This window comes from Cricetulus griseus, chromosome 2, assembly GCF_003668045.3.
Source record: "Cricetulus griseus strain 17A/GY chromosome 2, alternate assembly CriGri-PICRH-1.0, whole genome shotgun sequence".
In the NCBI taxonomy this organism is placed as follows: Eukaryota; Metazoa; Chordata; class Mammalia; order Rodentia; family Cricetidae; genus Cricetulus; species Cricetulus griseus.
The window spans coordinates 364968319-364979093 of NC_048595.1; the positions used below are offsets into that span (position 1 = coordinate 364968319).

Here is a 10775-nt window from a genome sequence, read left to right on the forward strand (position 1 = left end):
ATCCTATCTTTCTTACACACACATACACACACACACACACACACACACACACACACACACATATATATTGGTCTAGATGTTTGTACTTTTCTCTCCTCCCTCTATATTTCTCTCACTATCTGGGCACCACAGCCCCAGGTTCATGTCCACAGCATCTCTTGATGATTTGTATCTTCAAACTTTTACTTTTCTCCTGAGTGCATTACTTTCCCTCAAAGGATTTCCAAAACATTTCCCTTTCTAACACGGCCTGACGGAAGCTATTCAGATGGTCCATCCTCACTCAGTTGCAATTGGTTTGAAAGCTGTGGTGAGCAGCCTGCCTCCCTCTAAAGTGCAGTTTCCCTTTTAGCCTGAAATGAGTCTATTCAATTCTTGCTTTCAACATGTGATGCAAAAATCCCTTTCATCTAGAAAGGCAGCGAACTTTGAGAAAAACACTCTGGTAACATCTTTCTCCTACATGCTTTTTTTGATTATCAACACTGCATCACCCCTAATTTAACATTGTGTCCATCCATTTCTTCTTACACTTAGTGAATATAAAGCACCCCAGGAAAGAACCTCATTAAAGAAATTCTTCACAAGATGCAACTGGGAAAACCAGAAGATTCAGATGCGTGCTGGCTGCAAAGCCAAGCTGCAGTCAGTCTCAGAGCACAGACTTTCCTGCTTGGGAGTGGCAGTTGGAAGGGTTGCCTGGAAGCCTTCCTGTGATTTAATTCTGGGGCTCACATGTCAGCATTATTGCTGGAGATTGGATTTGCTTCTGAGGGAGCGGCAATCATTCTGGATGCTGGTGCTTCGACGACCCATCGATCTGTTTGGATATTTCAGCTCTGTAAGCACAAACTATGTGTCAAGGGCTGCACCTGAAGCTAACCCTCAAAACCTGGTCATTTTTTTTTAACACAGCAGAACCACATCTCCTTTCCCCAGATGAAATGGGTCCAAGAAAACAATTTCATTTATGACTCTGAAGGAGTGCATCCGAGAGTCACAGAAACCTCCAGGCTTCATTATCACTCTGATGTTTTGATGCCAATAGACTCGATTCTGACATTGTCTTGTGGCTTAATGCCAAAGGCTCTTCCAGAAAAGTTACAAAAGGGCCTGTATGTGGCAGCTTTCTTTAATGAAGGAGACTGAGTAATTCCCAATTCTGCACCACAGTAAAAATCCACCTAGGCTTCCTGGCTTCAATAAATTCAGCTTGAAAAGTCAAGGTAGCTTTACCTCAAGGCTGCAGCAAGTTGTTCTGTGTCAAAAGCAGCAGAGGGAGAAAAGAGTGGCAGCCAGTGTTTCTTGTGAATCTGGGCATTCTCCCTTTGCGCTCTTGACTTGTGAGTCGGTTTCCACATCTTCCGTTTGCCCCCATTCATGGAATTTGGAGAGAAATGGAGGCCCTGGAGGAGATGCCCTTAGAGAAAAATGTGCTGAGAGTTCCCAGAAGACAGAGCTAGGGCTTGGCTGAAGGGATCTGGAGAGAATATTTGTGACTATTTCTCTGTCTCTTTTTGAAGTGCTAATGTGTACCCTGAATTGGGATGGGTGCGTGGTATTTCTTCCAAAGTCATGGACAGCCTCAGATGAGCTCGATTGGAACAAAGGTGTCTGCAGATACAATGGAGTTAAAGTGACTGCACCATGTAAATAGTCACCAAAGGCACCACCAGGACTCAGCTGTCCCCATCATAGTTTGCCATCTTCTAGTTTACTGGCTGCCCTTGGGAGTCAGCACGTGGTTCAGGGTCTTCTGTGTCCTCTCCAGGATCCGGTTCCGTCCTATAAGCATGCAGCTCTCTGCCTTCTTGGGTCTCACCTGGCTGCATTCCCTACCACTAGTATCTTTCTTTTCAGACACAGGTGAGCCCTGTTGTGAGCATCAGGGTTTGTGAAGTTCTATAGTTCAACAAACTGCTTGCAGATGGATCAGCGGGTAAAAGCAATCACTGTGTAAGATGGTTGATCTGGATCCCATCCCCTGAATCCACGTAAGGGTGGAAGGAAACCACTGACTCTTAGGAAAATTATCCTCTGACCTCCAAACAGATGCCTTAGCATGTACCTTAGCCCACTGCAATGATGATAATGACAAATGAGTATAATCGTTTACATTAAAAAAGAAAAGCCTTGCCTCGCCTACATCTATCCTTGCAGGTAAGTAGTTTTTCTACAATGAAAGACACAGGAGTTTCCTAAATGTCCCAGTTAGCTTTAATGGTCACCTCCACAAAGCCCAGAGTCATCTAGAGGCAAGTCTCAACTGAGGAATCACCTAGATCAGCATAGCTTATGGGCATGCCTATGAGGGATTTTCTTCACTGTTGACATGGACGTAGGAGGGTACGGTTCCTAAACACGTGATCCTGGGCTGTGTAAGAAAGCCAGTCTAGCCCGAGCTAGGAGGAAGCCAGCAAGCTGTGTCCCTTCATGGTTACTGTTTCAGTTTCCTTCCTTCCTTCCTTCCTTCCTTCCTTCCTTCCTTCCTTCCTTCCTTCTTTTTTCCTTCCTTCCTTCCTTCTTTCCTTCTTTATACCTTTCTTTCTTTTGGAGCATTCAAAAATTTATTGAGCAGCTAAGGATACAAAGGTGTTAAAACATGGTCAGAGATGAGGCATATGCACAGAAAGAGGCAAAAGTTCTCTGCATCACAAGAGTGAAAGAAAAATGCTTTAGGAAAAGAAGAGATTTCTTTCAGCGTGCAGGGGGGAAATGAATGGCCAGTCAGGAAAGGGGATTGAGATTAAACTAGAAGGCTTCAGTCTGGATTGTTGATGGCACTTAGTATGGGCTGTATTTGTTTCTTCCTTTCTTCTTTCCCCATCTTTGGGCTTAATTTACCAGTAGGGACCAGGACTGTTCAATGCACTTTTTCTATACTTGCTTGTATTTTTGCCTTAATGTCTTCTACAGAACTAGGTCCTTTTGGAGTTTTAGAAGTTTTTTCCTGTTTTTTGAAGGACTCTTGACCTTTTGATCTTGGTGTTGACAGGTTTAAGTCTTTTCCATTTTGGTTTGATTTTTGTGCATTTTTGGCTGGGGTATCTCGTACGGATTTCTTCACAGGAACTTTTTCTTCAGTTTCTTCATTATCAAAATCATCATCTTCATTGTCATCCTCCTCATCTTCATCAATTTTTACTTTTTTTCCTGTGGAATTTTGTTACCACCTCCATGAGCAGATCTCTTGCCAGACATACTTAAGAGTTTTACATCCTTCTCATCTTCTTCTTCTGACTCTGCATCTTCTTCTACAGCTACTAGGTGCTGTCCACTAATGTGCACAGGTCCTGTACCACACCTCAACCATAAGACCACAGGTGGTGCAATTTCAAAGCCCCCAAGGGAAACTGTGGGTTGTACAGACATTTTCAAAGTTGCCAGTGTTACTTTAATTGGACTGCCTTCATAGTTCATTGCCTCTGCCTCTACAATGTGTAATTCATCTTTTGCCCCTGCCCCTAAACTAACTGTTCTTAGTGACAACTACAACTGGTGTTCGTTATTGTCACTATCCATCTTAAGGTGATAATTTTTGTAAGCTTTTAGTTCACAACAGAAAAGGTAGTTTTGTGAATCCATCTTAAGGTGATAATTTTTGTAAGCTTTTAGTTCACAACAGAAAAGGTAGTTTTGTGACCTAAAATGGCTCATGTCCATGTCCATTGAGTCTTCCATGAGGTGGAGGTGTGCATTTCAGTGTGAGAGAAGTCAAACTGAGGTTTGACTGCTTCTCAGAACAGACATGAAAGATGGAATCATGCCAGGGCTGTTTCAGTTCTTGCCTTGAGTTCATGCCTTGACTTCCTTCATGTCTGTGGACTGTGACTCAGAAGTATAAGATGAAATAAAGCCTGTCCTCCCTTAAGTGGACTTTTGTCAGAGTGTTTTTTTTTTTTTTTTTAATCACGGCAACAGATATGAATCTAGAACAGTAAGGATGCATGTGTCATGACTAGGCCTGTGTTGAAAATGACAATTCTGGTAGTCCGTGCTGGGGTGGATCTTGTTTGTGGCTGGCCACTCAGCACTCAGTGTCTTCCTCTCCCTCCCTGAGTCAAGAACACACACCTGTTTCTCTTCAAACACTGCGCATAATATGTAATTGTGCAATGACTGCTTGATTCGGACCTGGGATGGATAAATATATACAGGTTGATTTAATAGTTGGAGACCATGAAATCTGTTAACTATGTATAAGTCTCTATATCTTCTGGATGAAGGAGCAGCTATTCATGCACAAATCAGGAGACCTCTAAAGCAGACTGATTGCATCCCTGAATCATTAGCATTAGCACCGTGGGCCAACACACACACACACACACATACACCACACACACACCACACACATACAGATGCTCACACACAGATGCACACACACATGCACTCACACACACACAGATGTACACACACATGCACTCACACACACACCACATAACCCCCCAACACCAGACACATACACAGCACACACATACACAGCACACACACATACACACACATACCACATACCACATACACACTCACACCACACACACACACACACACACACACACACACACACACACACACAAGACTGTGGTAGGTAAGTACCAGAAACAGTCATCGTATCACAGACCCCTGACACTGGCTTGCTCATGCCCTCACCTCACTGGCAGCCTATCTCCACCTGGTCCCTGCCGTGAATCAGTGAGGCACGATGCCTACTCCCAACTTGTTTCAATGAGGAATGGGATGTTAAGTTTAATTAAATGTATTTACTTTGAGTTCCCAGGAGAAGTGATTCTAACTAGTTCAAATGAGCAGGAGAAGCACTTTCAATTGGCATGATATTAATGAACATTAGTGAAATAAACCTAAGGTTATGTGAATATTCATTTAGTTAAAAAGGGTTTTCTATAAATACAGTGTGTTTTTTATTGAAATTACAATGTTCTTTTAATTTCTTGAATTTTTAATCTTTGAATTGCATTTAAATACATTATTTTATTGATGGTGACATGCCTTAACATAATAATTTTCTCTTTTAACATAACCCATTATATGCACCGAGCTTTAAAACAGAGAAAGTATTCTTCAGATAATAAAGCCTTCCTTTATATATCTTGAGCCTGTGCCTTTGAAATAAAACATGAAGTGCATAATCCCCTAAGCCCCAGAGTCTTTCTGTAATATCCATGGGAGAACTTGTAGTTATTAAATTAACTCTCAGGGGGCTATGGAAGTGTTCTTCAAATGCAGTAAAAAGACACTGAGCAACCCAGAAAAGACATTGAGGGTTCTAAGGAGAGCGAATAATGCCACGCAGTCTGCTAGTACACCAGTGTGCTGTGTTTGTGTTAAGGTTTCCACTGAGAATGAACAACGTATCTCACTGCTGTAGTCCACTTATAACTCTGTCCCTGGCCTGCCTATTGAAGATCAGGAGGGTTGCCAGCTTGTAATATGTGGAACACTTGAAGGCATTGTTTCTGTGTGCTCAACAGAGGGTGTCCAGTCATTCTGCCGAGATACTTGTCATCAGTCATCAGCAGCTACAGGAAATCCTGTATGTTTCCAGACTGAGATACTATGGGAGGGGGCAGATTACAAGTTAAACATTGATTTTAACCGTGTTGTTGCCATCCTTCTCAAATATCAAGAACTTTTCGGCCCATTAGAAAGTAAGCTTCTTTTAAATTCGATTTAGAATTCTCTGGGTAGCTGTTTTGTCTCATTGAAAATGTGAGGAATGATTTCCAATACTTGTATTTTAAGTTTCTTCATCATGATAACTTGATAAGACAATAAGTCCAAATGTTAAATGCTTGAAAATCACTTTAAAGTGGATTCTCAGAACATGGAGAGACCTGGTGGATCTGAAACCACTGGGCTAGTTAGGATTTCAGTACCAAGGCCAGCTCCAGAGACTGCTCTTCTGTCCTGTGCTCTCACTTGGCTAAACAATCTCAACACCAACTGGAGAATGCAGAGGAATGGCTGTGTTTCACTCGTGGGAGCTCTGTTCAGGGTTATCAGCAGGAAATAACATTCTGATTGGTCCTCTGGCAGGGTAGTCTAGGCTTCATGCTGTATATGCTAGACTCACAGCTGTTGTTCTGTGGGGTGTTTCTGGCATAGATTGGGGGAGAAGACTGAGGACTATGTGCAAATATGTTCTTTAGGGCAGACTCAGCAAGGCTTCAGCTGCTGAATTCTCTTTTTATAGTTTTGGAGAAAGCAGAACACACAGTGTTTGTCATCAAGAATTTGCTCAATGAGTTGTTCAACAGTGTAGACTTGTTCTCTCCCCACACACACAACTTATTTTCCCCTTGAAGTATAAGGTGCACAGTGCAAATGTAAAAATATAACAGGTTATATCATAATCTATATTGATGAAAGACCATGAAACTCCTCACTAAATACTAAACACAGCCAGACAGATGCCCAACACCCTCTCTGAACACTGACTTCCCTCCCCTTTCCTCACTGGACATTAACATATTGACTCCCCAATCTTCCTTTCCTGGCTTCTCTTGATATCATACCTGGTAGGTGGCATCTCTAAGGGAACAGCTGGATTCTGTAAGTGGAAACAACCAACACATTTCTTCACATCTGGAGGTTGTTCACTCATATATGCGATTATCTCTTTCTTCTTTTACACAGTCATGGTTTTTCAGTTGTCACGGTTGTGTGGTACTCCACCATGTGAATGTGTGAAAGGCTGTTGATCTATGATATCAGTTGTCATGGCTGTGCAGAACACCATCTTGTAAGTGTATGACCATCTTGTAAGTATGTTGATCTATGACACTGAAAACAAACCTCTGTCCTTGTAGACATGGCTTTGTGTCTAGTGAGGATGCCTCCCTGAACATCATTCACTGAGTGTGGTACCTCTATCATCTATAGCACTACAGGGATGTACACAGCTGTGGTTGCCTCTAGATCAGGAAGAAGGGCTCCAAACTATTCTTTTTCTGAGAGGGCCGATATGTATTCAGGGAATCAGTATTCAGGGAATCCTCAGCAGCTCAGAAAGTGTGCATTTGCCCAAGATCAGGGTGGCTTGTGAACACAAACTTTTCACATGGATGGCACTGTTTGAATCCAGCATGAACCTCCTTGCAGTTCTTGCCTGAAGTTTTCAACGCAAAGGAGATGGCTTAGGAGAGTCTGTGAGTCCTATCTCTGTTTCTGTCAGAGAAACATGACTGTGTAGTATGGCATCTGGGAGTGGTGGGGCTTGGAGAGACCCATGAATGCTGTGTTGTTGCTGATCTTCACAGTGGGGGCAAACGGATTCAATGAGAACTGTAGATCATTTGGCTGGATGTGATTGAACACACCTATGATCCCAACACACAGGAGACTGAGGCAGCAGGACAGTTCTGATCATGAGGCCAGCCTGGACTAAACAGAAAGTATGAGACCAGCCAGGGCCATAGGAAAACACCCCCTCCTTCAACCTCTCCCCCAAGAATAGCTCTATTCATATAAAATAATTTAATAAGACTAAATTATAGTTTAAAGAAATTATATATTTCTTTAAAATATTTTTTTAGAAATTATATATTTCTTTAAAATATTTCTTTAAAAATATATATATTTCAAAGTTACAACTTTGTTTATGCAACTTAAAAATGTAAGAACACTAATGACAATATGTGTTTGCCCTTTAAGTTTTAAAAAATAGTTAAAACATGTTAGGAGAAAATTAACTTTTTCAGAGGGTTGGGGAGGGGATATACCTAACATGTGTTTTAAAATCTTCAGTACTTAAAATTACCACAATTTTGTGTATTGTGTAGGTATGGATGTGAGTGACTGTGTGCTTTCATGTATGCAGGTGATTGGATATTTATGTTGTTTCCAAAAATAGCTGGCTATGAACAGAAGGTCCAAGAATCCAGTAGTTGCTCTGTCCACAAGGCTGGATGTCTCAGCTGGTCTACAGTATACACTGGAATCCTGAAGACATAGACTCTAATGCCAGTGAAGGAATGGACTTGTTAGCAAGTAAGAGAAAGCTAGCTAAGAAGAAAAAATTCCTTTCTCATGTCCTTATATAGGCTTCCAGAAGAAGGTGTGTCTTCCTGACTCAAGATCCCAATTAAGGATGTGTTACCCCCAGCTCAAAAGATCTGGATTAAAGGCATGGTTTCTGTCTTAGGGTTTTTTTTTTTTTAATTGCTGTGAAGAGACACCATGAGCATGGTAACTCTAACAAAGGATTCACTGAAACTGTAAGCTAAGGAGTTCACTTACAGTTTCAGGGGTTCAGTTCATTATCATCAGGATGGGGAACATGAGAGCATGCAGGCAGACGTGGTGCTGGAGCTGAGTTCTATATCTTGACTCAGAGGCAACAAGAACTCAACTGACTGATAGAGGGATGGCCTTCTGTATCTATGTTTCTCTTATTGGTTGATGAATAAGATACTGATTGGTCAGTAGCCAGGCAGGAAATATAGACAGGATACCAGACGAGGAGAATTCTGAGGAGAGGGAGCAGACAGGAGACTCCAGGGAGATGCCATGTTGCTACTAGGAAGATAGGATGCTGGGCCTTCTCTGGTAAGGTAAGGCCATGTAGAAATACATAGATTAATATTAATGGGTTAATAATTAAGGGAGAGCTAGCCAATAAGAAGCCTAAACATTGGCCATACAGTTTATAATTCATATAAATTTCTGTGTGTTTATTTAGGACTAAATGAGTATGGGACCAGGTGGGACAGAACCTCTGTCTACAAATGGCACCAACCAAGAAGAACCACCATGCTTTCCATCCTACTTCATAAGAGAGGATCTCTCACAAAACCAGGAACTCACTAGCTCAGCTAGACTATCTGACTAGAGGGTCTGAGTGGTGTTCCCACCCCCTTTCCTCAGCACAGAGGTTATAAATGTGAACCCCTCTTACATGGGTAGGGGCTCAATCTGAGGTCACCATCTTTACTGACTGAGCCTGTCCCTAACCATTTTAACATTAGTTTATATATTTAAATACTTACTTCATATATTAGGTTTTTGTTTTGACATAAATATATTTAAACATGTGTTTTGAAAGGTACCTAACTGAACAGCCTGAACCATTATATATTATAAACTAAAACATCATTTTAATAATTCAAGACATGATGAGTTTATAGAAACAGTAAATATGGAAGCAACAACAAGACAGTAAGATCAAGATGGAAAATGCTTCAAAAGAGTCCCTTTGTCACATTTAGAGATTTCTTGAAACCAAGAACTGAGCAGACTTCTGGGAACTTGCAAAAGGTTATCATGATTTTTAATTATTCAGAATTGCATATTAAGGGATGATGGAGATAGATAAGAGAATGCTCATCAAATATAAAACTTGAGAAGGCTGGATGAAAATCTCTCTGTGCTTGTCACTACAGGAAGACTGAAGTTTTGTTACAGATGAGAACAAGCAAGAAAATTTCTCACAAAATTCATGACCAGGAGCAATGACTGAGCAATGACTGGGGTTCCTGTTCTAAGAGCAGGAAAATATATTCATGAAATTGGTAAATTGAGCACGAAACACGAAGCCTCCCCCGATGTTGGACCAGCACACCCCTGTTCACGTTGATAGCTCTGATTTTCCTTGGCAGAAAATTTAGTATTTTACATCAAAATCTGTTCAAGTGGAGAAACAGAGTATAGAAACTGAGTTTTATGCTTCAATGACAAACCATTTTGTAACTTTTTAAAAAATGTTTTATAATTTCTCTTATGGTAAAGCAGTATTTGTAAAGTGGAAACACATTTTTAGTTATAAAAAATTAAAACATTATTTGGACACATAAGCACATGTGCAGTCATAACCACTGGGGAAAGTCTGAATTACAGAGAAACAACCACTGTCAAGAAGGACATTTGATCATTTATGTGATTGTCGGAAAGGACAGTATTTCATGCTCACATTTAGCTTGTCTCCTAGTGGCCAGATGTGCCTGAGGACCCACTGATACCATTTACAGGAAACAGCCATTTGTTTTTTAAGTGGAAAAGTTCCCACTAAAAAATTAGAAGACAGAGCCGGGCAGTAGTGGCACACTCCATTAGTCCCAGCACTCGGGAGGCAGAGGCAGGCGAATCTCTGTGAGTTTGAGACCAGCCTGGTCTACAAGAGCTACTTCCAGGACAGCCTCCAAAGCCACAGAGAAACCCTGTCTCGAAAAAAAATAATTAGAAGATAGAATCACCGAACCTAGAATGTTCACAGTCAATAAAGCATATTACAATGATCAAGTATGGAAAATTCATAAGGAATTCACATTTTAATAATATTTACAAGTGACAGAAAAAACACGCATAGGCATTTAAAAGTAAATATTAATGATGTCAATCAGATAATGCCAAAGATAATCAGTATTGGACAATTAAAACTCATTGCATCATAAAAATTAATAAAAATAAAAGTACGAAAGCTAGTGACTTGGCCATTGTTTTTATGTTTATCATATGAAACACGCAGAATTTGGCATTGATGATACTGAGAAGAACACTGAAAAGAGACAATCCTATATGAAAGTGATGATCTAGAAGTGACAGCACCCATCAGGAGGTACGACACAGTCTCAGTGGGAGAGCGGCTCACCTGAGCAGTTGGTGGTGTTTTTCTTTATTACATTCTGTTATCAAACAGCACAAGGGAAGAGTGTAAGAAATGCAGTCAATTACAAATTAACGAAAGTGAACAATTCAAAGTTAATTTTTTGGCCTTTCAGTAGTTTAGAGTTTAAAACAATAAACTTGTGATTACTGAGTAAGTA

At 40.8% G+C, this 10775-nt stretch overlaps 1 pseudogene; it reads right to left on the reverse strand.

Annotated features, from left to right (window-relative positions):
• Positions 1 to 2863: 2863 nt before the first annotated feature.
• Positions 2864 to 3585, reverse strand: LOC100759134 (annotated as a pseudogene).
• Between the last annotated feature and the right edge of the window lie 7190 nt (positions 3586 to 10775).